The 26,828-nt window shown below is 37.6% G+C and overlaps 1 protein-coding gene across 6 annotated transcripts in view; it reads left to right on the top strand.

Moving 5' to 3' along the window:
- Positions 1–26,828, top strand: part of BRAF (B-Raf proto-oncogene, serine/threonine kinase) — a 177,808-nt gene that overhangs the window by 36,149 nt on the left and 114,831 nt on the right. Inside the window, exon 1 of one of the 6 annotated variants that reach the window (XM_045063074.1) lies at positions 17,978–18,209. The exons of the other annotated variants lie outside the window; for them this stretch is intronic. The gene's annotated coding sequence lies outside the window, so the exon portion shown is untranslated. Of the gene's footprint in view, positions 1–17,977; positions 18,210–26,828 lie in introns of those variants that run through there. 6 annotated transcript variants of the gene reach the window in all.

The following is a 26,828-nucleotide window of genomic DNA, read 5'->3' as shown; positions in this document are numbered from 1 at the left end:
TGAATTTGTGATTTGTTTGAAGCCTTTATCGAAGATACCATATTTCTTTCTTATTACTGTGCGAGATGGATCTGGATTCAAATCCCTCTTGGTGTGAATTTGGGCTAGCTACTTAACCTTAGTGAACCTTATCATTCATTTATGAAATGGAAAACATACTGTTTTACTCTGTTATAATGTAATGATAAAATGAGTCAGAGTGTGTGTGTGTGTGTGTGTGTGTAAAACTATAACCTGACTTATAACCTGATAGGCACAGAACAATAGAAATAAAATGGCTATCTTTTTATTCTACATACACAACATATTTGGGTTAGTTCTAGTTAGTGGGCAAAGAGGTTTGTGGATAAATCAGTATATAATTAAGTAATCACCATTTGAATATATATAATAGTTTATCAGGAAGGGAGAAAGCCAGAATAATCCATTGTGTGGTTATTCATCTTTAGAAAAGGGAACTGGAACAAAATGTGGGCTTAGAATAGTTTAAATAAAAGTAACTCCAGTACATTGAGTTTTATATTTCTGGCACTCCAACAGTGCCTCACATTTACTGAGTATTTAAACAATGTTAAATAGTTAGAAATACCTAAAAACATTTTTAGAAGCCTTGAAAAAATGTATACCATGGTTTAAAGGTCAGGTCTTAAAATAACTTCACTTCGCTAACTGGAGAAGTAAATAAAGGAACCTGGAGGAAAAACAGAATTGCCCTGGGGGAATAACATGGTGTTAAAAGGTGTGATTAAACAGGATCTAATAAGATGGTACAGAAGGGCATCTTGTGGTGGATTTCAAATGTAGTGGTTAAAATCTTAACTGTATTAAAGGTAGACTCCTCAAGATTACAGTGCAGAATGTTTGCCAAGGGATGGCAAGGAAATAGGAAGATCACCTGACTGCTTTGCTTTGCTTTTTGTAGCATAGAGCTATAGGAAAACAATCCTTTACATGTTCTCTTTGAAGCAGGTGGTTCAGTTGTGCTAAAAAGGGGGAAAAAAAAAAAAACCAAACACCCAGTATGGTGACAGGTGGTAGCTACACTTGTGAATATAGCATAATGTATAAACTTATCAAATTGCTATGTTGCATACCTGCAACTAAGGTAACATGGTGTATCAGCTATACTCAAGAAAGAAAAAATAATACTGTTATTCCTCATTTGAGATAAAAAACAAAGTTGACGAAAGCAACAGGGAGGTTTGGATCTAGAACTTGCTTATATTTTAAATAGAGCTGCAGACATTCTGTTCTCTTTACAAGTACTAGAAAGGTTTATAGGAGCAACATGTGTAATTACCTCATTTCGTTCTTGTTTAGATATTTTTATCAATTTAAGGTTTATTTGAGTTTTCACAGATTATTAATATGTATTACCTCCACACAGCTGTGATCTTTGAACTTGAGATGTCCTTTGTTTAAAGAGCAAACGAAAAGTATGTTGCTGTTTACATTTGCTATTTAAGTAGATGCTTGTACTATGCAATCAGTACCAGCAGTTGGTTGTTAATTGAAGATGGTTCAAGGGGAAAAATTCCTAAGGAAAAAAGATATAAATACCATATTTTATTTTTTTTTTTAAAGATTTTATTTATTTATCAGAGAGAGAGAGGGAGAGAGCGAGCACAGGCAGACAGAATGGCAGGCAGAGGCAGAGGGAGAAGCAGGCTCCCCGCTGAGCAAGGAGCCCGATGTGGGACTCGATCCCAGGACGCTGGGATCATGACCCGAGCCGAAGGCAGCTGCTTAACCAACTGAGCCACCCAGGCGTCCCCCATATTTTAATTTAAAATATAAAAATGTATTGTCCTATGCCTGTATTTTGATATAGAGCCAAAGTCTTTTGTTTGATTAAAATGCTCTGAGTGGAGTTCCATGTGTTTTTGCTTGTGTCAACCATACTTAAAATGCATTATCCACAATTTCCTGTTTTCTTTTTACTCTGATCATCTGTGAGTTCAGTGAACAAATCATTGGAGATTCTAGGGGAGAGATGATGGTCACTTGGGCTAAGGTGATAGCAGGGCAAGTGGTAAGAAGTAATTTGAGAAAGGATGTATTTCAAATATGGACCCAGGAGAATTTTCTCTGGAACTAATCCCCAAATGTATAAATTTCAGAGACAAACTGAAAAAACAAAATCATGGCTAAGAACCAAATTTGTGTGCTACAAGATCAAGTAAGATCTTTTTTCTTCATATCCAGGTACAAGTCTTTTAGTGAGTTCCATTGGCACTGCCTTTGAAATAGATCTTGAACTGCCGTACCACTTCTCGCTACTTCCGTTGCCACCGCCTTAGTCTTAGCTACTTTGATCTACCGAGTTACTGCAATAACCTTCTAAATGGTTTTGCTGCCTTACAGTTTCTTCTCTACATAACAGTGGAAGTGATCATTTAAGATGTAATTTATGTTACTTCTTTACTTAGAAGACCACATTCCAGGGAAGCCTGGGTGGCTTGGTCAAGTTGTTTTGGTGTCTGCCTTCGGCTTAGGTCATGATTCCAGGGTCCTGGGATCTAGTCGCGTCAACCTGCTTCTCCCTCTCCTGCCCCTTCACCCCTCATGTTCTCTCTCTCAAATAAATAAAATCTTAAAAATAAAAAAGGAGAGAAGAAAAAAGAAAACCACATTCATTTAAATCAGAACCTAGACCTTTTAACTATGGTTCTCAAGGTCTGTATAATCTGGCCCCTGCCAGCCTCTGTCATTTTATCTTCTAAACTAGTGATTCTTAAAATGTGGGGATAGCCAGCAGTGACCCTTAAGGCTCTTTCAGAGGATCCACAGGAATGTAAAAATACCAAGATGTTATTAATATAAAACATGCCAAGATGTTATTTAATTTTTAGTTGGATTTTCATGAGTGTAAAATGGAGTTTCCAGCTGTTCATTGATGTGTGGTTATTGCTGTAGATTAATGTAGAAACATTAGAGTTCAGCTTTCTATTAAGCTAGTCATTAAAAAGAATTGTAAAGATGTAAAAGTGTCATTCTTCTCACTAATTTTTTGTTTGTTTGTTTTGGACAATGTACTTTAAAAAATGTTACATAATAGATTTCTTATTAAATTAATAGTTGACTATTTCTCAGTCTTATTTTCTAGTACGGTAAATATCAATAAATGTAGCCCACATAACCAACAGCTTTTAGAGATCCTCAATAATTTTTAAGAGTGTAAAGTGATCCCAAGACCAAGAGGTTTGAGAATTGTTGTTTTACACTATCTGCATTTTCTTAACACCAGCTATATTGGCTGTCCTGGGGTTTTTTTGTTTTGTTTTGTTTTGTTGGGGGATTTTTTTGGTGATCTCCCAGGTACACTTCTAACCTAGGGCTTTTCTCAGTAGTTGCTGTTTTTTTCTCAGCCTGAGGGATATTCTCCCAAGCTTCCCCAGGTCATTCTATATGTTTAAGTGTTATCACCTCTGACAAAACCTTTCTTGACCACAAACTGCTATTTCTAAAAGAGCCTCTCCTCTACTCTCTCTCCCTTACCTAGATTGAATTTTCTTCAAAGCACTGTTGGAAATTAAGTGATATGTTTGTTTTCCTATTTGTCTGTCCCCCTACCTGAATTTATACTAATCTGTGAGGGCAGAGATTTTGTTTGCTGCTATGTGTCTGGAGCCTAGAATAGTCTTGGCTACATAAGTGATTAATCATTAGTATTTGACAATGAAAAAAGAAAAAATACACAGAAATGGAATTCATAAGTAAAAATGTGAGTGACTTAGAATATATACTCAGGAAATGTCATATATGAACGAAGGGACTTCTAGAAGGAAAAAAGCAGATAGAGAAGTAAAAAACAATAGAAGACTTAATCTCTGAGCTAAAGAAAGAAGAAATAACAAGTGAAAGTTAAGTTTCCTGATGAGATTCCTGAATATCGGAGTTACAGATGATCAGAAGCTTGTAGACAGACCAGAAAGGAAATATAAGTCAACATTGGCATTTCTCTCTCTGGAGAAAAGGAAAGGAAAAAAGTGCCTTTAAGAATCCCATATCTGGCCACGGTATTATCCACCTATAAAAGGAACCAATACAGATACATATCCCATGTACACTATCTGTACACTAAGGAGATATAATTAAGTAAATTGGAAATCAACATCTGTAGAAGAATGATCCCATATACTGTAACATTAACTTTTTAAAGATTAAGAAACATTCTTTTAATTCTGAATAAGCAGTTGTAAAAGGGAGGTGCCCACAATCAGCAGCAGCAGCATTACCTGGAACCCTATTTTTAAAAATGCAGGCTCTCCTGCAGATTTACTGAACCAAAACTCTGGGCATGAGGCTCTACAATCTATATTTTAACAAGTTGTTTAGTGAATTTGAGCATGGTAAAGTTTGAGGACCGTTGTTAATTCTAGGTCTCAATAAACATTTTGAGTAATTCTGTGTGTTCTGTTCTAAAGTGGTTTTTTTTTTAAGATTTTTAAAATTTTTATTTATTTGACAGACAGAGATCACAAGTAGGCAGAGAGGCAGGCAGAGAGAGAGGAGGCAGCAGGCTCCCCGCTGAGCAGAGAGCCCTATGTGGGCCTTGATCCCAGGACCCTGGGATCGTGACCTGAGCCAAAGGCAGAGGCTTTAACCCACTGAGCCACCCAGGCGCCCTGTTCTAAAGTTTTGACATATATTAAATTAATCCCTCCCCTAACTACTTTATGAAGTAGGTACTTTCATCATTACCATTCCATAGTCGAACTATGGAATGGTAACTTGCCCAAGTACTCACAACTAGTTATGGTGAAATAAGATTTAATCCAAAGTATTATGACCACAAAGCCCATGTTCTTAGCCACTAGAAAGCTCTAGTGCTTTTCTCAATTTGGTGGATGGAGCAGAACTAATAAGCAAGTTAGGAAGGAAATCCAGGAAGTATAAAGGAAAAGATTGACACATTTGAATATATAAAAATTCAGGATCTTTGTAAGAAAACAATGTGCACATAAAAGCAAAAGATGTGCTATACAATGGAAGACCTGACACTTGGGTGCCTGTGTGGCTCAGTCAGCTAAGCATCTGCCTTCCACTCAGGTCATGATCCCGGGATCCTGGGCACAAATCCCACATCAGCTTCCCTACTCAGTGAGGAGTCCACTTCTCCCTCTACTCTTCCCCCAGCTTGTGATCTCCCTCTCTCTCCCTCTCTTTCTCTCTAAAAAAAGGAATCTTCAAAAACAAACAAACAAACAAAAAAACCTCTGACACTTAACAAAGGCTTAACAGTTCTAAAATACAGAGAGCTTGGGGCACCTGGGTGGCTCAGTGGGTTGAGCCGCTGCCTTCGGCTCAGGTCATGATCTCAGAGTCCTGGGATCGAGTCCCGCATCGGGCTCTCTGCTCAGCAGAGAGCCTGCTTCCCTCTCTCTCTCTGCCTGCCTCTCCATCTACTTGTGATTTCTCTCTGTCAAATAAATAAATAAAATCTTTAAAAAAAATAAAAATAAAAAAATAAAATACAGAGAGCTCTCACAAATTGATAAGAAAATGGCACTAGATTAGAAGTGGACAAAAGATACAAACCTATAATCCATAAAACTAGACATGCAGATTCATAATATCTGAGAATCTCATTAGTAGAAAAGGAAGTTGGTTTTGTTTTGTTTTGTTTTTTAAGATTTTATTGATTTATTTGACAAAGAGAGAGAGTGCACAAGCATGGGGAGCAGCAGGGAGAGGGAGAAGCAGGCTCCCTATGGAGCAGGTACCCCAATGTGGGCCTTATGATTGCAGAACCCTGGAATCATGACCTGAGCTGAAGGCAGACACTTAACCAACTGAGCTGCCTAGGTGTCCCAGGAAGGTATTAACAGCAAGATTACTGTTTTGTCCATTGGTGTGTAGCAAAAAAAAATTTAAAAAGTTAATAACATCACTTGTGAGCTGGAATGTAGGAAGATCAGCAACCTATCAGCACCTGTTTGGGTATGATGAGACTGAGTTGCTGGTAGGATTGAGATACAGGGACTGATTAAAGGATGGGGAATTTCTAGGGATGCTCAATGGGTGGCTCAGTTGGTTATGTGTCCAACTGTTGGTTTCAGCTTGGGTTTTCATCTCAAGGTGGAGAGTTCAAGCCCTGCATGCTGGGTATGGAAACTACTTTAAAAATTTAATAAAAAAAGATTAGTAATTTGTAAAGCCTTTTGCAAAAGTATATGTTAATGTTTATTATAAATTTTAAAAACTGTGTTTGTGTCCATCCTCTAATATGCAGTTACCCTTTAGGGAATCTATCTCACAAAAATAAAAGCCCTGGTAAATATATAATGCTTAAGTATTGTGTGCTGCAGCATGGTTGAGCAAAATGTTCCAGTAACCAGAATATGTAGGTCTTAATATATGGTTGGGTGAACTTGAACACAAAATTACTAGAACGATGATAGTTGCCAAGTAATAATATATCAAGTATAATCCTAGTTTTGTTTTTAAAAAGAACATAAAGGCAGAGAGAAAAATATGGAATAACATGACTCAAAATGTTAACATTGATTATTTGAGAGTCATAGAATTGAGGGAAGGTGGAAGGGAAAATTACAAAGCGATTTTTTTTTTTTTTTAATGTCCTTATTTGACTTTTGTGGAACGAGGTGTGTGTGTGTTTTAAGTCTGTGGATGAAATGGTCCTGGATTCGTTCAGTATCAGTATTTTGCTTGTAAAATATAGAAACTTTCAAGTTTAGAATGTTAGATGTAGAATGATGGGTATTTCCTAGAAATTTCAGAATGTCTTCATTTGGTGGTATTTTTTTTGTTTTGTGATTCATAGTTAGCTGGCTTACATCTAAAATATGGGTAAGATTACTGGGTGAGGGACACTAGGGAGGGTTATGTGTTGTAATGAGCACTGGGTATTATATAAGACTAATGAATCACAGACCTGTACCCCTGAAACAAATAATTCATATGTGTTAATAATACATTGTTAATTAATTACATAAATTCAAATTAATTGAATTTAAATAAAATTCACAGAATTATGCACCAAAAATATGTATAAGATAATAAAATATACAAGTGTGTATTACTATTGAAAATTCTCCTTAAATGTTAAATTAGGATGATATAAACTGGATCCACCAAAAATAATTACAAAACATTCTAGAATAATCAGATTTATCTGGTATGGGAATATCTCTTCAGAAATACTACTTTTGGGGCGCCTGGGTGGCTCAGTGGGTTAAAGCCTCTGCCTTCAGCTCAGGGTCCAGGATCCCAGGGTCCTGGGATCGAGCCCCGCATGGAGCTCTCTGCTCAGTGGGGAGCCTGCTTCCTCCTTTCTCTCTGCCTGCCCCTCTGCCTACTTGTGATCTCTGTCTGTCAAATAGGTAAATAAAATCTTAAAAAAAAAAAATAAAAGAAGAAATATTACTTCCTTATAGTCTTATTTAAATAAGGAGATTTCAGGAGTTAAACATTTTATCTTTAACCTTTCTATTTGAATATAAATTCTTTACCTGATTAATACTTGGTCTTGATAAGCAAACAACAACAACAAAAACCTGTTAATAGATTGACCACACTGATTCATTATGGCTTTAAATTTATGTATAATTTTAAAAATTTGTAACTAGTTTTTATTGAAAGTTTCCAAAAAAAAATTTAAAAATACAAAAGGATATGCAAGGAAGGGTGACTTTAACTTCCATTCTGACAGAGCTCTGGTCTTATTTCTCACACATAACCACTGTCAGTAGTAAATGAGTTTGGAAGTTTTCCTTCTATTTCTATTTTTTGGAACAGTTTCAGGGGAATAGGTATTAATTCTTCTTTAAATGGTTGGTAGAATTGCCTTGGGAAGCCGTCTGGCCCTAGGCTCTTATTGGGGGATTTGTTTTTATTACTGCTTCAATTTCCTTACTGCTTATGGGTCTGTTCAAGTTTTCTGTTTCTTCCTAGTTTCTTCCTAGTTCAGTTTTGGCAGTTTATGCTTCTCTAGGAATGCGTCCATTTCTTCCGGATTGTCTATTGCTCATTGCCCATAATATGTTCTTATAATTGTTCATATTTCCTTGGTGGTGGTTGTGATCTCTCCTCCTTCATTCACGATTTTATTGATTTCGGTCCTTTCTCTCTTATTTTTGATTGAGTTTGGGCAGGGGTTTATCAAACTTACTAATTCTTTTAAAGAACCAGCTCCTAGCAGTGCCTGGGTGGGTCAGTGGGTTTGGGCCTCTGCCTTCCACTCAGGTCGTGATCTCAGGGTCCTGGGATTGAGCCCTGCATTGGGCTGTCTGCTCAGCTTGGAGCTTGCTTCCCTCTCTGTCTTTTTCTGCCTCTCTGCCTACTTGTGATCTCTCTCTCTCTCTCTGTCAAATAAATAAATAAAATCTTAAAAAAAAAAAAAGAACAAGCTCCTAGTTTTGTTGATCTGCTGTTCTTTTTGTTTGTATTTCATTGATTTCTGCTCTGATCTTTATTATTCCTCTTCTCTTGCTGGGTTTAAGGTTTATTTGCTGTTCTTTGTCCAGCTCCTTTAGGTGTAGGGTTGGGTTGTATACTTCATACCTTTCTTGTTTCTTGAGAAAGATTTGTATCGCTATATACTTAGGACTGCCTTTGCTGCATCTCAAATATTTTGAATAGTTGTGTTTTCATTTTTATTTTTATTCTTTTATTAAAAGAATTTTTTAATTCTTTAATTTCCTGGTTGACCCATTCATTCTCTAGTAGGATGCTCTTTAGCCTCCATGTATTTGAGTTCTTTCCAACTTTCCTCTTGTGATTGAGTTCTAGTTTCAAAGTATTGTGGTCCAAAATACGCAGGGAGTGCTCCCAATCTTTTGGTACCCGTTGAGACCTGATTTGTGACCCAGGATGTGATCTATTCTGGAGAATGTTCCATGTGCATTAGAGAAGAATGTGTATTCTGTTGCTCTGGGATGGAATGTTCTGAATAGATCTGTGAAATCCATCTGGTCCTGTGTGTCATTTAAGGCCTTTATTTCCTTGATCTGTTGCTTGGATGATCTGTCCATTTCAACGAGGGGGGTTTTCAAGTCCCCTACTATTGTTGTATTATTGTTGATGTGTTTCTTTGATCTTGTTATTAATTGGCTTATATAAGTGGCTACTCCCATGTCAGGGGCATAGAAATTTAATATTGTTAGATCTTCTTGTTGGATAGACCCTTTAAGTATAATATAGTTTCCTTCCTCATCTCTTATTATAATCTTTGGTTTAAAATCTAATTTGTCTGATAAAAGGATTGCTACCCCAACTTTCTTTTGATGTTCATTAGCATGGTAAATGGTTTTTCACCCCCTTACTTTAAATCTGGAGTTGTCTTTGGGTCTAAAATGAGTCTCTTGCAGACAGCATATCAATGGGTCTTGTTTTGTTGTTGTTGTTGTTTTATCCATTTAGATACCCTGTGTCTTTTGATTGGGGCATTTAGCTCATTTATACTCAGGGTAGCTATTGAGAGATATGAATTTAGTGCCACTGTATTGCCCGTAAGGTGACTGTTACTATATATTGTCTCTATTCCTTTTTGTCTATGTTACTTTCAGGCTCTCTCTTTGCTTAGAGGACTCCTTTCTTTCTTCCTTTCTTTCCTTCTTTCTTTCTTTCTTTTTTAAAGATATTATTTATTTATTTGACAGACAGATCACAAGTAGGCAGAGAGGCAGGCAGAGAGAGGGGAGGAAGCAGGCTCCTCGCTGAGCAGAGAGCCTGATGCGAGGCTCAATCCCAGGACCCTAGGATCATGACCTGAGCCGAAGACAGAGGCCCAACCCACTGAGCCACCCAGGCACCCCATAGAGGACCCCTTTCGATATTTCTTGTAGGGCTGGCTTGGTGTTTGCAAAATCTTTTAGTTTTTGTTTGTCCTGAAAGCTTTTTATCTCTCCTTCTGTTTTCAGTGACAACCTGGCTGGATACAGTATTCTTGGCTGTGTATTTTTCTCATTTAGTGCTCTGAAAAATTGTGCCAGCCCTTTCTGGCCTGCTAGGTCTCTGTAGATGGGTTTGCTGCCAGTCTAATGTTTCTACCAATGTAGGTTACAGATCTCTTGTTCTGAGCTGCTTTCAGGATTTTCTCTTTGTCTCTGAGACTTGGAAGTTTTAATTAGATGATGGGGTATTGACCTATTTTTATTGATTTTGAGGAGGGTTCTTTGTGCCTCCTGGATTTTGATGCCTGTGTCCTTTCCCAAATTAGGGAAGTTTTCTGCTATAATTTGCTCTAGTATACCTTCTACCCACCTTTCTCTCTTTTTTTCTTTGGAATCCCAATTCTAATATTGTCTCATTTTATGGTATCACTTATCTCTTGAATTCTCCCCCTTGTGATCTCAACCTTTTTATTCTCCATCACTTGGTCTTCTATATCACTGATTTTCTCTTCTGCCTCATTTGTCCTAGCAGTTGGTGCCTCCCATTTTTTTATTGTACCTCATTAATAGCCTTTTTGATTTTGACTTGGTTAGATTTGGGTTCTTTTATTTCTTCAGAAAGGGATTCTTTAGTATCTTCTATACTTTTTTTCAAGCTCAGCTAGTACCTTTTTTTTTTCCAGCTTGTCTCTTTATGATTGTCATTCTGAACTCCAGTTCTGACATCTTACCAATGTCCATATTGATTAGGTCCCTGACAGTCAGTACTGCCTCTTGTTCTTTTTTTTTTTTTTTTTTTTTTGAGGTGAGTTTCTCCATTTTGTCATTTTGTCCAGAAAAGGATAGAGGAATGAGAGAACAAAATGCTAAAAGGGTAACAGCAACCCCAGAAAAATATACACTAAGCAAATCAGAAGTGACACAAAACCAGGGAAAAAAGAAAGGAAAAAATAAAAAAAAACAAGAATATGATCAGGCTGGTGAATAGAACAAGAGCCACACAGTAGATTTTCAGTGTATTTTGATCTAAGAAACTTGTCTCCCAGATTTAAAAAAAAAAAAAAAAGTAAGGGTAAATATGATGAACAGTTGGAATATGATTGTAAAGATGTAAATCAAAAAGAAGTTTGTTGAAAAAAGAAAGAGAAAGTTTTTAAAAGGAGAGAATGTGATCAGGCAGGAGACTAGAACAAAGCCATACACTAGAAGTAGGGTATATTTTGGTTTGCTAGAAGAAACTGTATCCCAAAATTTTGAAGAAAGAAAACTTAACCTGTATACAAAAAATAAGGTTACATACAGTGAAGGGGTAAAGTATGACTATAAAAATGAAAATTTAGAAATATCTTTAAAAAGGAATTGATAGGGTGGGTGGCTCAGTGGGTTGGGCCACTGCCTTCCACTCGGGTCATGATCTCAGGGTCCTGGCATCGAGTCCCGCATCGGGCTCTCTGCTCAGCGGGGAGCCTGCCTCCCTCTCTCTCTCTGCCTGCCTCTCAGTGTACTTGTAATTTCTCTCTGTCAAATAAATAAATACAATCTTTAAAAAAAATAAAAAATAAATTTTAAAAAATCTTAAAAAAAAATAAAAAAGATCATACTGGGGTTGGGGAATGGATTGACCTCTTGATTGTATTTATTTATTTGACAGAGAGAGATCACAAGCAGACAGAGAGGCAGGCAGAGAGAGAGAGGGAGGCAGGCTCCCCGCTGAGCAGAGAGCCCGATGCGGGACTCGATGCCAGGACCCTGAGATCATGACCCGAGTGGAAGGCAGAGGCTTAACCCTCTGAGCCACCCAGGCACCCAATAAATAAAATCTTTCAAAAAAAAAAAAAAAGGAATTGATATGCGGCACCTGGGTGGCTCAGTGGGTTAAAGCCTCTGCCTTTGGCTCAGGTCATGATTCCAGAGTCCTGGGATTGAGCCCCATATCAGGCTCTCTGCTCGGCAGGGAGCCTGCTTCCCTTCCTCTTTCTGCCTGCCTCTCTGCCTACTTGTAATCTCTGTCTGTCAAATAAATAAATAAAATCTTTTTAAAAAAAGGAATTGATAAGATGTTGAAAAAGGAAAGATAATTTTTTTTTAAATAGGAAAAGAAAAAAATCAAGATTTAAAAAAATTAACTTTAAAAGACTAAAGAATCGTGGGGGAAAAGCCATGAGTTCTATGTGGTATATTCCTCTATCACTGGAGTTTTGCAGTGGTCATTGATTAGTGAACTTGGTCTTGGCTGGATGTTCTTGCTGATATTCTGGGGGAGGGGCTTGTTGCAGTGATCTCAGATGTCTTTGCCTGATGTGGAATTGCACCACCCTTGCCAGGCTAATTAATCTACTTTTGTTCTCAGTAGCTTATGTTCTTTGTAAGCTTTCAGTTTGGGAGGACTAGAGAGAAAATGGCAGCCTCCAGTGTCTGGCCTTTAGGAGCCAAGAACTCAGGGCCTCACTCCTCAGTGAGCCCTCAGAGAAAAGCAGTTAATCACTCCTGTCTTCCTGGTCTCTGGCCACACTCCATACTCACCCAACCTCTGACAGAGCATTTCTGTCTCTGGCACACGACCCCGTTCGGAGTTTCCAAATCCAGCTGATTCCTGCAATGTGCTCCCCTGCTGTTCCTCTTGGGGGAGAAAGGGGAATCTCTCTGAATCTGCCACTTGTTGGGGCCCTGCTCAAAAGAAACAGGGGTTCACCTGTGCCACAGATGACGCTTTATCACAACCCCAAACTGAGAGCCCACTCCTCAGCTCTGTCTTTGCAGCTGGCTTTCCCACGATAATTCTTGGGAGCTCTGCCACACTCAGGTACCCCTGGTCTTTCTGTGAACCTCAGGGTCCTGAGAGCACACTCTCCCAGCTAGGGTTCCAACCCCCGCTTAGCCACTGGAGCGATGTTCCTCAGTGGAGCAGACTTATAAAAAAAGTTCTGATTCTGTGCTCCACTGCTCTATCACTTGCCAATAACTAATAACTATGCGATGAAAGATCCCAACCCCCACAGTCTGTCTTCCTATATATCATCTCAAATTCACTTCTCCACACATCCTACCTTCCAGAAAGTGGTCACTTTTCTGTTCATAGAATTGCTGTTATTCTTTGCTTCTTTCTCCGGTTGAGTTTGTAGGTGTTCAGAAAGGTTTGATAACCATCTAGCTGAATTCTTGGTACCAGATGAAATTTAGTTCTCCTACTCTGCCTACTTGCTTTTCCCCACTTTTAATATATTTTTTGAACATTTTATTTATTTATTTGACAGAGAGTACAAATGGGGGAGCGGCAGAGGGAGAGAGAGAAGTAGGCTCCCCACCTAGCAGAGAGCCTGGTGGTGGGGTCTCGATCCCATGACCCTGGGATCATGACCTGAGCTGAAGGCAGGCACTTAACTACTGAGCCTCTATTTTGTTTTCTTCTAAGAGTTTATAGTTTTAGCTCTTATGTTCAGATCACTTATTTAAGTTAATTTGCATATATGGTGTGAGAGGGGGGCATTTACAGTATAAATTTCCTACCGAGGACTGCTTTTGTTGTATCCCTTAAGTTTTGATATGTTGTGTTTTCATTTTCATGTCTCTGAAAGTATTTTCTAATATCCCTTGTGATTTCTTCCTTGACTTTGCATTTATATTCAAAAGTGACATTGGTGTGTAGTTTTCTTTTTTTGTAGTCTTTCACAATGGTATAAGGGAATGCTGGCTCTATAAAGTGAGTTGGCAAGTGTTTCCTCCTGTTCTGTTTTTGGAGGACACTGTGAGGAATTAGTCTCATTTCTTATTTCTTTAAACATTTTATAGAACTTGTCACTGAAATCATTTGGATCTGGAGATTTCTTTTAAGGAAGGTTTTTTTTTTTTTTTTTTTTTTTTAAGGAAGGTTTTTAAAATAATCATTTCCTTGATGGTTTTAGGAAATTGAGATTATCTCTTCCACCTTGTAGGAGGTTTTTTGCGCACGCACGTGTGCGCTTGTGTGTGTGTGTGTGTGTGTGTGGTTTTTGAGGAATTGGTTTATTTTCAGTTTTTTAATTCATGTACATTTTGAGTTTTTTATAGTATTCTCTTGTCAATCTCTAAATATCTTTGAGGGTCTCTAGTTTCTTCTTTCATAATTAGTGTTGGTAATTTGTGTCTTTTCTTTTTTCTTTGTACTTCTCACTAGAGATTTATAAACTTTTCTTGATTTTTTTAAAGAACTAGCTTTGGTTTGTTAAAAAACAAGATTCAACTGAGTAAATTTTAGAAAATTTATTGGCTTTCTTCAACCATTCATGCATTGGGCAGCATCACATCTGACAGAAAGGAGCTACAAAGAGCTCTGCAAAGGGAAGACTCTTATAGGCAGAAGGAGGTAGGACAAGGAAATTATTCCAGCAGAAAACAGATTTGTTTCAAGCAAGGTCACTTTTCTTTTGCTGGGGGGAGGGATAACATGGGTCTATCGGGCAAATTACTGACTAGGTATTCCAGGCTGACTGGTTAAGGTTACATTTCTGGGGCAGACCAGAACTGCAGCTGTATCAGGTATTAAGTCTCAGATGGTCCTGTGGCGTTAGCACAAGTGATTCCTCTTTGAGCCTGTTATCTTTTTAATTTTTTAAATTAATTAATTTATTTGAGAGAAAGAGAGTGCAAGAGAAGACAAGCAAGGGGAGCAGCAGGGGGAGTGGCAGAGGCAGAGGGAGAAGCAGGCTATCATGACCTGAGCCAAAGATAGACTTTTAGCCAACTGAGCTACCCAGGTGTCCCCCACTGTCTTTTCTAACAGTTTAATTTTTAAAATGTATTTTCCCCTCTTTAAAAAATTTAATCGATTTCTGCTCTTTATTATCTGTCCTACTTTCTTTGGGTTTATTTTGCTTTTTCTCTAGTTTCTTAAGATGAATTTGAGAAAAATTTGAATTTTTCTTTTCTAATACAATGTTATAAATTTAATGGCATAAAGTCCCCTTTATGTACTACTTTAGCAGCATCCTACAAAATTCAGTATGGTGTATTCACATTTTATTTTTAAAGATTTTATTTATTTATTTATTTGACAGACAGAGATCACAAGTAGGCAGAGAGGCAGGCAGAGAGAGAGGAGAAAGCAGGCTCCCTGCGGAGCAGAGAGCCTGATGTGGGGCTCGATCCCAGAACCCTGGGATCATGACCTGAGCCGAAGGCGGAGGCTTTAACCCACTGAGCCACCCAGGTGCCCCTTGTATTCGCATTTTTACTTCTTTTTATAATTCCTGGATTATTTGCTATTACATTGTTAATGATTTTTGCATCTTTGCCTATGAAGGATAATGATCTCTGATTTGGGGGCTTTCTTTTTGACCAGGGATTATTAAGAAGTGTGTTGTTTAATTTCCAAGGGTTTGGGAGGTTTTCAAATTATCTGGGTTGTTTTGTTTTGTTTTTTACAATTTTTGTTTATTTATTTGACAGAGAATACAAGTAGGCAAAGTAGCAAGTAGAGGGAGAGGGAGAAGCAGGCGCCACACCAAGGGGAGAGCCCACTCTGGGACTTGATCCCAGAACCCTGGGATCATGACCTGAGCGGAAGGAAGATACCTGATCAACTGAGCCACCCAGGCACCCCAATTATCTTTGTTTCTAGTTTAATGCTTTTATGATCAGAGAACATAGTTTATTTTCTTTTAAACTTATCAAGGTTTGTTTTATGATTTTGCATATTATCTATCTTTGTGAATTTTCTGTTTGCACTTTACAAGAATTTGTATTCTGTTGTTAAGTAGAGTGTTATGTAAATGTAATTTGATCTAATGGATTGAAGATATTCATTTCTTCTGTATGCTACTAGTCTTTCTGCTAGTTCTGTTACTGAAAGAGGAGTGTTTAAGTCGAGTATAATTGTGACTTTGTTTTCCTTTCATATTTTATGAGTTTTTAATTACATTTTTTAAAGCTCTGTTAGTAGGTACACAATAAGATACTTTGTCTTCTTTGTGACATGACCCTTTCATCATTGTGTAGTGTCATTTTTTTCTCTACTTTTTTCCCCTTGAAGTCTACTTTATCTGATATTAACATAGAAAAGCTTTTTTTTTTTTCTAAAGATTTTATTTATTTATTTGACAGAGAGAGATTACATGTACGCAGAGAGGCAGGCAGAGAGAAAGAGGAGGAAGCAGGCTCCCTGCTGAGCAGAGAGCCCGATGTGGGACTCGATCCCAGGACCCTGGGATCATGACCTGAGCTGAAGGCAGTGGCTTAACCCACTGAGCCACCCAGGCGCCCCCATAGTAAAGCTTTTTTATTATTAGTTTTCATGATAGGTATTTTCCCATCCTTTTATGCTATCTATGTCATTAAATTTAAAGTGAGTTATTTGTGGACACCATGTAGTTGGGTATTTTTTCATCTCTTCTGTCCATTCTTTACCTCTTAATTTGTATCTATAGGCCATTTTCTGTAATATGATGTAATTATTGATATGTCTGGACTTAGGTTTACCAGTTTAGTTGTTTGTTTTATGTTAGTTTTCTCTGTTTTTCATTATTCTCTTCCTCCTTTCTTGCCTTCTTCTGGATTATTTGTACATTGTTTAGTATTCCATTTAAAAATTCCTTTGTGTGGTAATCCTGTATATATTTCCTTAGTGATTGCTCATGAGATTATAATATACATACTAAAGTCTTCACTATCTGCTTAGAATAAATTTTTTATCCCCTTAAGTGCATTATTAGAAATGTTACCATTGTATAGGTCTCTGTCTTCCTTTTGATATTGTTGACGTGGATGTTACATTTCTCTTCATATAAACCCCCTTAGGCAGTGTTATACGTTTTCTTTTTCAACTAGTATACATATTTAAAGAATGTAAGAGGTGAGGATTAATATATTACATTTACCATTTCTGTTAGTAATTCTTACAGAGCAAGTCTATTGACAACAAATTCTCTTTGTTTTCTTTTATCTGAAAATATCTTTGCTTTAATGCTGAAAGATATTTTCACTGGATAGAGAATTCTAGGTTGTCAATTCTTTTCTTTTGGTCCTTGAAAATGTGCTACTTTCTTTTGGTCTTCATGGTTTCCAGTGAGAAATCTGTAGTCATCTGAAATGTTGTTCCTTTACAGCTTGTGGGTAATTTTTATCTATCAGCTTGCAAGATAATTTGTCTTTAGTTTTCAGCATTTAATTATGTATTTGTGTTTATTTCTATGTATTTATCCATTTTGGGATTCACCAACCTTTCTGACTCTTCAGTTTTACATGTTTTGTCAAATTTGGGAAAGTTTCAACAATTATTTTTTCAAAAATGTTTTAAAGATATGTTTATTTATTTTAGAGAGCATACAAGAGAGTGGAGGGAGTGGAGGGAGGAGGAGAGAATCTCAAGCAGACTCCCTGCTGAGCGCAGAGGTGATGATGGGATCAGTCTCATGACCCATGAGATTATGACCTGAGCCAGAATCACTAGTTGGATGCTTAATTGACTTAGCCACCCAGGTACCCCTCAAATATTTTTTACTGTTCACTTTCCATTCCTTTTGGAGTTCAGTGACACAACTCTTAATCTTATTGTTGTTCCATAGAACCATAGAAGTTCTGTTTTTTTTTTTTTATTTAAAATCCTCCCCCCGCTCTTAAAATTGGATAATTTCTATTGATCTGTATTCATGTTAACTGACTCTTCTATCTTCAGTCTGCTGTGAAGTCCATCCATTGAGTTTTTAAATTTATGTTATTTAAATTTTAAGTTGTAAAGTTTCTATTGGTTCTTCTGTCTTTACGGTGCTGAGATTCTCTAGTTTCTCATTGGTTTCAAGAGTATTTTTTTCATAGATTTTATTTGTAAGTAATCTCTACACCCAGTGTTGGGCTCAAACATACAATCCTGAGATCATGAGTCACATACTCTAGTGACTGGGGGAGCCAGGCACCCAAAAGTATTTTTGATCACTTATTGAAGCATATTTATTATAGCTGTTTTAAAGTTTTTGTCAGATAACTTAAACATTTGGGTCATCTTGGAGTTAGTATCCTTTGGTTGTCTTTTCATGTGAGTTTGTAATTTTCCTGGTTCTTTGTATGTTGAATGATTTTGAATTATTTCCTGTACATTTTGAATATTATGTTAAGAGAATTAATCTGACTATGAAATGATAGCCATACAGGTTCACACTGAGTCATAGAAATGCTTTTTGCAGCTCTCTCTCTCTTTTTGTTTTGTTTTGTTCAGGAAAGCAAAACTTTAGAGCAGTTGGAATATAGGCTAAAGCCTTTTTTTTTCTAGTTACCTGAGTCAGAAGGATGAACTCATTAGAAATTTGGAAGTGAAGAGAGCTACCTGTAAGGATTTATGAAGTTAAGATTTTCTGGAACCTTGGAGCTGGGCAAATTCTTCAGGTAGGGCCTTACAGTTTTAAGAAAAGTTAAGAAGTCTCAGAAATAAACTAAAATTAATAACATTAATGGGACAGTAGAGAATTGCTTTTTTTTATGTTTTAGCATGTTTTTAAAGCTAAATTATGTTAGTAGCATATTTTAAAATGTAGTTTTAAATGGTATTTTTGAAATGTTCCTGTTTTAAATTTTCTTAAAAGTTAAAATAAGGAAGTCCATCACCATATTACAGCTCATGGAGAAGTGCATATTGTTTTTTTAGTATATGTGCTGCTGAGGTGAGCACAAGGTGTATTGTTTTCTGGTTATCACAATAGATTCCTTTAGGTATGTAGAGGAAAGAATTATTACTTTTTTTAAAGATTTTAGAGAGAGATAGAGTAGGGTTTGGGGAGGAACAAAGAAGGAGCATCTCAAGCAGACTCCTTGCTGAGTTTAGAGCCTGACACAGGGCTCAGTCTCACAACCCTGAGATCATGACCTGAACTGAAACCAAGAATTGGATGCTCAACTGACTGAACCACCCAAGCACCCCTAGAGCAAGGAATTATTAACTTCATTTTTTTAATTGAAGGGCATTATCTTAAAAGTTTACATTGAATCACTATACTATATATCTGAAACTAATATTATATTGTATTTTAACTAACTGGAGTTTAAATAAAAACTAAAAAGAAAAAAATATTTGTGGTACACAAGAGAGGCTGGGAAGATGTTACAGTAAGAGGACCCTAAGTTCCTTCCACTGGTACAACAAGGTATACTCACATCAGCATATGTAACCCAGGAAATGACTTGAAGACAGTAGAATAGACTCCGCAACTGAAGGGAGAGAAGAGGCCACAATGAAGAAAGTAGAAGGGTGGAGATGCAGTAGGAAGTTAAATGGACTGTGGTCATCTGTGGGGTAGGGACCCAATAGCTAAGAGAATGGGGGGAAGCAGAATAGGACATGGGGGAGGCTGCATGGGAAAGACAAATCCCCGTAACTTGGTGTTGAAAGCAAGGGGCCGAATTTCATAAATTCGTACAACAAGCAGAACTTAATGCCTGGAATATTAAAAACAGTGAGCTTTATGGCTCCAGGAGAGCTTGGAGGGTGATAGGATGCTGAGTCCCTGCCCTTAAAGAGATAGTAGGACAGACGGCCCACAGACTTATAGTGTAGAAGCAATAGTTTGAAAAACACCAGGGATATTCTGGGAGGGGAGAGTACTTTACTCATTTCAGAGTGTGTCCCTGAGGGGTAGTGATAGTTAAGGAGCCTCTCTAGGAACAAAGGAGCTGGCAGGTGCCATCTTCCTCCCCTGCCCCCAGCATAAACTATATATACAGCCACCTGTGTGAACGAGCACTGCTCCCAACATTCACTTTCTAACCTGCTTATGCCAGGCCCCATTCGCTATGCTTCAGTGGATCTGCCTTTCTAGTCATGCCTCCATCCACCCCCTTACCTCAAGTCCTGGCACTGTGGGTTCCCTGTCCAAGAAGAACAGTGCAAACCTTGCCAACACCATGTCTTCTTACCCACAAGTTTTGCAGAGCCTCAGTTTTGGTAGGCTGTGGTGGCACGCCTTGCAGAAGCCCTAGGTGCACATTGTTAAAATTGCATCCTCACCCACTATGCTTGTCTGCCCAGGCCAGCCCTTGTGAAATGAGACTTGCCTGTCACAGCTGCCACCCCACCGGGAGACCAGTGCACACCTTGTTAAAACTGTACATCACCTCTGCTGGGGATTAAACACTACCCACAGTAGGCAGTGAGAACGTCTTAGGTTGACTGGACTAAAGGAAAAAGTGACCAGGACAAAAGAGCAGGGTGTGGGCAACACATGTAGGACACATCCCCTCAAGTGCCAATTTCTGGTGAACAGGGGACATTGCACTGAAGGGTACTACAGGACCTCTTTCATATGGCCATCACGTTCAAAAGCAGGAGATGAAACTGACTTCTAACACACAGAAACAGACACATAGAGAGTTGGAAAAAGTGAGGAGACAGAGGAATATGTTCCAAGTGAAAGAATAGGACAGAATCACAAAGAGATAAACCAAAGGGTTGTAAGTAATGTACCTAATAGAGAAGGAATGATCGTAATGATACTGAACAGACTTGAGAAAAGAATGAAGGACATGAGTGAGACCCTTAACAAAGAGATTAAAAAAGAACCAATTGGATGCCTGGGTGGCTCAGTTGATTAAGCTTCTGTCTTTAGCTCAGGTCATAGTCCCAGAGTCCTGGAACCAAGCCCCACATCAGGCTCCCCACTCAGCAGGGAGATTTCTTCTCCTCCCATTGCCCTTCTTCCCCACTTGTGCTCACTCTCTCTCTCAAATAAATAAGTAAAATCTTAAAAAAGAAAAAAATCAGAGATGAAGAACACAGTAAGTGAAATAAAAAATACAGTGGATGGAATAAATCGCAAGCTAGAGGAAACAGAAGAGCAAATTAACAATCTAGAAGTCAGTGTAATGGAAAGTAATCGAGCTGAGCAGGTGAGATAAAAAAATAACACATAATGAGAGTAGACTTTAGGGAGCTAAGTGACTCCATCAGTCATAATGTATTCACATTATAGGGATCCCAGAAGAAGAGAAAGAGGGGTGGAAAATTTACTTGAAGAAATAATAGCTGAAAACTGCACTAATCTGATCCAGGAGGCGCAGAGATTTGCCCCAGCAAAGTCAACCCAAGGAGGTCCACACCAAGACACATAGTAATTAAAATGGCAGGGGTGCCTGGGCGGCTCAGTGGCGGCCCAGAAGGCGGCCTCTGCCTTCAGCTCAGGTCATGATCTCAGGGTCCTGAGTTCGAGCCCCACGTGGGGCTCTCTGCTCAGCAGGGAACCTGCTTCCCTTCCTCTCTCTCTGTCTGCCTCTCTGCCTACTTGTGATCTCTGTCAAATGAATAAACAAGGTCTTTGAAAAAAAAATGGCAAAAAATAGTAATAAAGAGAATTTTAAAAGCAGCAAGAAAAGACTGTTACATACATGGAAACCCCATAAGGTTATGAGTTTGCAGGTCAGAAAGGAGTGACTTTATCCATTCAAAATGTTGAAAGGAAAAAAAAAAAAAAGCCAGGAAGTACTCTATCTAGCAAGGCTGTCATTTAGAACAGAAGGAGAATGGAGCTCCTCAGACAGCAAAAGTTAAAGGAGTTCATGACCACTTAACCAGCCCTATGAGAAATTATAAAAGCGACTCTGAGTGGAAAGGAAAGACTGTAATAAACAAGCATAAGAAAAGTAGGAAACAAAAAGCAGTAAAATAAGACACCATATACCTAAAAGGTGGATGTGGGGGTGAGGAGTAAAGAGTGGGTTCAAACTTAAGTGAACATCAATTTAATATAGACTTATATGCAGAAGATGTTAATATATAAACCCAGTGATAACCACAAATCAAAAACCAGTAATATATATGCAAAAAATAAAGAGAAAGGAATCCAAAGATATCACTATAGAAAGCCAGCAAACCATTAAAGGGAGCAAGAGAAGAAAGCATTAGAGAAGAACTATAAAAACAAGCACAGAACAAGTATAAAAATGGTAATAAATATGTACCTATCAATTGTTACTTTTTTGAATATATATATTTTTAAAGGTTTATTCATCTGTCTTAGTGCACACAAGTGTGTGTGGGGGGGTGGGCAGAGGGAGAGGGAAAGAATCCCCAGCAGGCCATCTGCTGAGCACCGAGGCCTCCCTGGGGCCCAATCCCAGGATTCCAAGATCATGACCCAAGCTGAAATTAAGAGTCAGATACTCAACTGACTCAGAAATCAAAGAAGAAATAAAAAATTATGTGGAGAGAGATGAAAATGAAAACAGGACAAACTAAAATCTTTAGGACAAAGCAAAAGGGGTTATAGGAGGGAAGTTTATAGCAATATAGACCTATGTCAAGAAGCTAGAAAAAAAAAAACCAAAACCAAAAAGCAGCAGAAGAAAGGAAATAGTAAAAATGAGAGCAGAAATAAATGTTATAGAAAACTAAGAAACAGAACAGATCAATGAAATCAGGAGCTGGTCCTTTGAAATGATCAGCAAAATTCTAGACTCATTATCTAGACTCATTAACGAGAGAGAAAGAACACAAACAAAATGACAAATGAAAGGAGAAATAATAACTGACAGCACAGAAATACAATGAATTTTAAGAGAGTATTATGAAGGATTACATAGAAACAAATTTGACAACCTAGAAGAAATGTGTGAATTCCTAGAAATAATGTAACCTTCTAAAACTGAAGCATGAAGAAGTACAAAATTTGAACAGAAACAGAAATTTGTCTGCAAAAACAGAACAGGAAAGAGATTGAATCAGTAATTGCCCATAAACAATTACCTGGGACCACACAGCTTCACAGGGTAATCCCTACTGAATACTTAATGAAGAATTGATACCTTTTCTTCTCAAACTTTCCCCCAAAAATAGAAGGAAAATTTCCAAATCATTTAATAGGCCACCACTACCCTGATACCAAAACCAATTCAAGACACCACAAAAAAGGGGAACTACAGGCTGATCTCTTTGGTGAACACAGATGCAAAAATCCTCAACAAAACATTGGCAAACTTAATCCAATAATACATTGAAAAAATCATTCACATATCAAGTGGGATTTATTTCCAGGGTGCAAGTGTGGTTCAGTATTTGCAAATCTGCTGACATGATGCATAACATCAACAAGAGACAGGATAGAAACCATATGATCATTTCAATAGATATAGAAAAAGCATTTGACAAAGTACAGCATCCATTCATGATAAAAAACCCTCAACAAAGTAGACTTATAAGGAACATACCTCAACATAATAAAGGCCACATGTGGAAAAACTCACATTTAAGATCATTGGGGCGCCTGGGTGGCTCAGTGTGTTAAAGCCTCTGCCTTCGGCTCGGGTCATGATCCCAGGGTTCTGGGCTCTCTGCTCAGTGGGGAGCCTGCTTCCTCCTCTCTCTCTCTGCCTGCCTCTACGCCTACTTGTGATTTCTGTCTGTCAAATAAATGAATAAAATCTTTAAAAAAAAAAAATCTTAGGGGCGCTTGGGTGGCTCAGTGGGTTAAGCCGCTGCCTTCGGCTCAGGTCATGATCTCAGGGTCCTGGGATGGAGTCCCGCATCGGGCTCTCTGCTCAGCGGGGAGCCTGCTTCCTTCTCTCTCTCTCTCTGCCTGCCTCTCAGTGTACTTGTAATTTCTCTCTGTCAAATAAATAAATAAAATCTTTAAAAAAAATAAAAAATAAATTTTAAAAAATCTTAAAAAAAAATAAAAAAGATCATACTGGGGTTGGGGAATGGATTGACCTCTTCTGTGGAGGTCAGGAACAAGACAAGGATGTCCACCCTCACCACTTTTATTCAAATAGTACTGGAAGTCCTAGCCACAATAGATAAGAAAAAGAAATAAAAGGAATCCAGATTAGTAAGGAAGAAGTAAAACTTTCACTATTTGCAGATGATATACTCTACATAGAAAACCCTAAAGACTCCACCAAAAGACTACTAGAACTAATAAATGAATTCAGTAAGGTTGCATAATACAAAATCAGTATGCATAAATTGGTTCCATTTCTACACAGTAATAATGAAAGAGCAGAAAGAGAAATTAAGAAAACAATTCCTTTTATAATTGCACCAAAAATAATAAAATTCCTCGGAATAAACTTAACTGAGGAAATTCAGACTTGTACTCTAAAAAGAATAAAACACTGATGAAAGAGATTGAAAGTAACACGAACAAATGGAAAGATAACTGCATGCTCATGGATTGAAAAAACAGATACTGTTAAAATGTCCACACTACCAAAGCAATCTGCAATCCCTATCAAAATTCCAGTAGCATTTTTCACAGAACTAAAACAAATATTTTTAAAATTCATATGGAACTACAGAAAACCCTGAATAGCCAAAGTAGTCTTGGAAAAAGAATGACAAAATTGAAGATACCATAATCTCAGACTTCAAGATATATTACCAAACTCTGTTAACCAAAACAGTATGGTACAGCACAAAAGTGGACACATAAATCAATGGAATAGAATAGAGAGTCCAGAAATAAACCCATGATTATATGGTCAGTTAACCTTTGACAAGAGAGGCAAAAATATGCAATGGGGAAAAGATAGTCTCTTCAACAAATGAGGTGGGGAAAATTGGACCACTTTCTTTCACCATACACAAACTCAGCATCAAAGATGTAAATGTGAAACCTGAAATCATAAAAGTCCTAAAAAAGACCATAAACAGTAATTTCTCTGATAATCAGCCATAGCAACATTTTTCTGGATATGTCTCCTAAGGAAGGGAAACAAGCAAAAATAAACTGTTGATGCTATATTGAAATAAAAAGCTGTGTCCAGTGAAGGAAACAATAAACGACCCTTGCTGATTGGCTTTGAAAAAAAAAAAAAAAAAAACTAAAAGACAGCTTATTGAATTGGAGAAGATATTTTCAAATGACATACTAGATAATAGTTTAGTATCTTTATATATATAAAGAATTTATACATGTCAACAACAAAAAAATAAATAATCCAATTTAAAAAACGGGTAGAAGACATGAATAGGCATTTCTTCCAAGAAGACATACAGTTGGCCAACAGACAGATGAAAAGATGGTCAACATCACTCATCATCAGGGAAATGCAAATCAAACCCACAATGAGATACCACCATCTCACACCTGTCAGAATGACTAAAATCAAAAACATAGGTAACGTGTTGACAAGGATCTAGAGAAAAAGGAACCATTGTACACCATTGGTGGGAATGCAAACTGGTATAGCCACTGTGGAAAATAGAATGGAGGTTCCTCAAAATTTTAAAACGAGAATTACCATGTGATCTAGTAATTCCAGTATTGGGTATTTACTCAAAAAATATAAAAATACTTACGTGAAAAGATACTTGCATCCCTTTGTTTATTGCAGCATTATTTACAGTAGCCAAATTATGGAAGCAGCCTGAGTGGCCAATGATAGATGAATGGGTAAGAAGAAGTGGGGTGTGTGTATGCATGTATATGTACATACATATATGCACACACACATATATGTACATATGCATATACACACATATGTGTGTATACATATACACATATATAGATGACTGGGTAAAAGAAGTGGGGTGTATATATGTACATATATATGCATATGCACACATGTATATGCATACACGTGTATATGCATATATGTGTGTTTATACATATGTACATATACATACTGGAATATTAGTCATAAGAAGGAATGAAATCTTGCCATTTGCAACAACATGGACAGATCTAGAGGGCATTAGTGCTAAGTGAAATAAATCAGTTAGAGAAAGACAAATACCATATGATGTCACTCATGTGGAATTTAAAAAAGCCAAGGGAAAAAATGAGAGATAGACCAAAAAACAGACTTCTTTATAGAGAACAACCTGAAGGTTACCAGAGGGGAATTAGGTGGAGAGGATGGGCAAAATAGATGAGAGGGATTCATCATACACTCATCATGATGAGCACTGAGTGGTTTAAAGATTTGTGGAATCACTATGTTGTACACCTGGAACCCATCTAATACTGGATGTTAACTATACTGGCATTAAAGAAGGGGCAAAGGCTGTTAAATGTGGATGGTGTTTGGTAGATGTATGTAATATATTTCCTTATTTCTTCTGACATGTAGTTATCATCAGTGTCAGGTTATCTTTCTGTAGTTTTCTTTTTTCTTTTAAGATTTTATTTATTGACACAGAGCAAACGAGAGAGAGAGCAAGCACAAGCAGGGGGAACAGCAGATAGGGGAGAAGGCGGCTCCCCACTGAGCAGAGAGCCCAATGCGGGGCTCAATCCCAGCACCCTGGGATCATGGCCTGAGCTGAAGGCAGCCACTTAACAGACTGAGCCACCCAGGCGGTCCCTTCCTGTTGTATTTCTAGATAAATCAGTCTTCTGTGGTAATCATTCATGCTTCTTTCCTATATCCAATTTTCCTATTCTGGTTACACAGAAGGCCATATGACTAGTTCGTTTCAGTGTGTTATGAACAGCAATGTCTTGTGTCTCCTCATATCTTATGTCTAATTGCCAGTATTAGTTCCTCCAAAGCTTCCCCCATCCCCTTCTGCCCAGCCTAGTGATTGGCATTGTTCTAAATGGTGGCTGCTCTTTCAGCTTGAATTCCTGAATGACTGTAATAATCAGATAAAGTAATCAGAGCTTCCCGGTCTCTCTGAAATGGACAGATAGCATGAACAAAAATAAACTTTTTTTTGTTTTAAGCCATCAGGGATTCCTTAACACAGCATAATGTAGCCTATCCTGGCTAGTACACATTCTGTGGAAACTGCTCATTTGATAGAACTTCTGTTGTGGGCCTTTAATGGTGATATCAGTACCTAATGGTTGTGTTTTTAATTATGTCTTAAGCAGTCTGCATAGTGCTTTATAATTATCTCACTAAATTTTTGCAATTCTCCTATGACGGAAGAGCTATGATGAGGTAGGATCTTGCCCTGGGGTCTGTCTTTCCATTTTATAATCTTAAATATCATCTCTTATTTTTCACTGAATCAGAGATACATTTGGTTATAAGATACACTGTTGTTGTATGTACCACAAAAAAATAATAAAC

The sequence above is a fragment of the Mustela putorius genome, unplaced genomic scaffold (assembly GCF_011764305.1).
Source record: "Mustela putorius furo isolate JIRA1106 unplaced genomic scaffold, ASM1176430v1.1 tig00003845_pilon_pilon_pilon, whole genome shotgun sequence".
In the NCBI taxonomy this organism is placed as follows: domain Eukaryota; kingdom Metazoa; phylum Chordata; class Mammalia; order Carnivora; family Mustelidae; genus Mustela; species Mustela putorius.
Note: the sequence above shows the minus strand (reverse complement) of the source record. Positions and strands in the feature narration are given on the sequence as shown.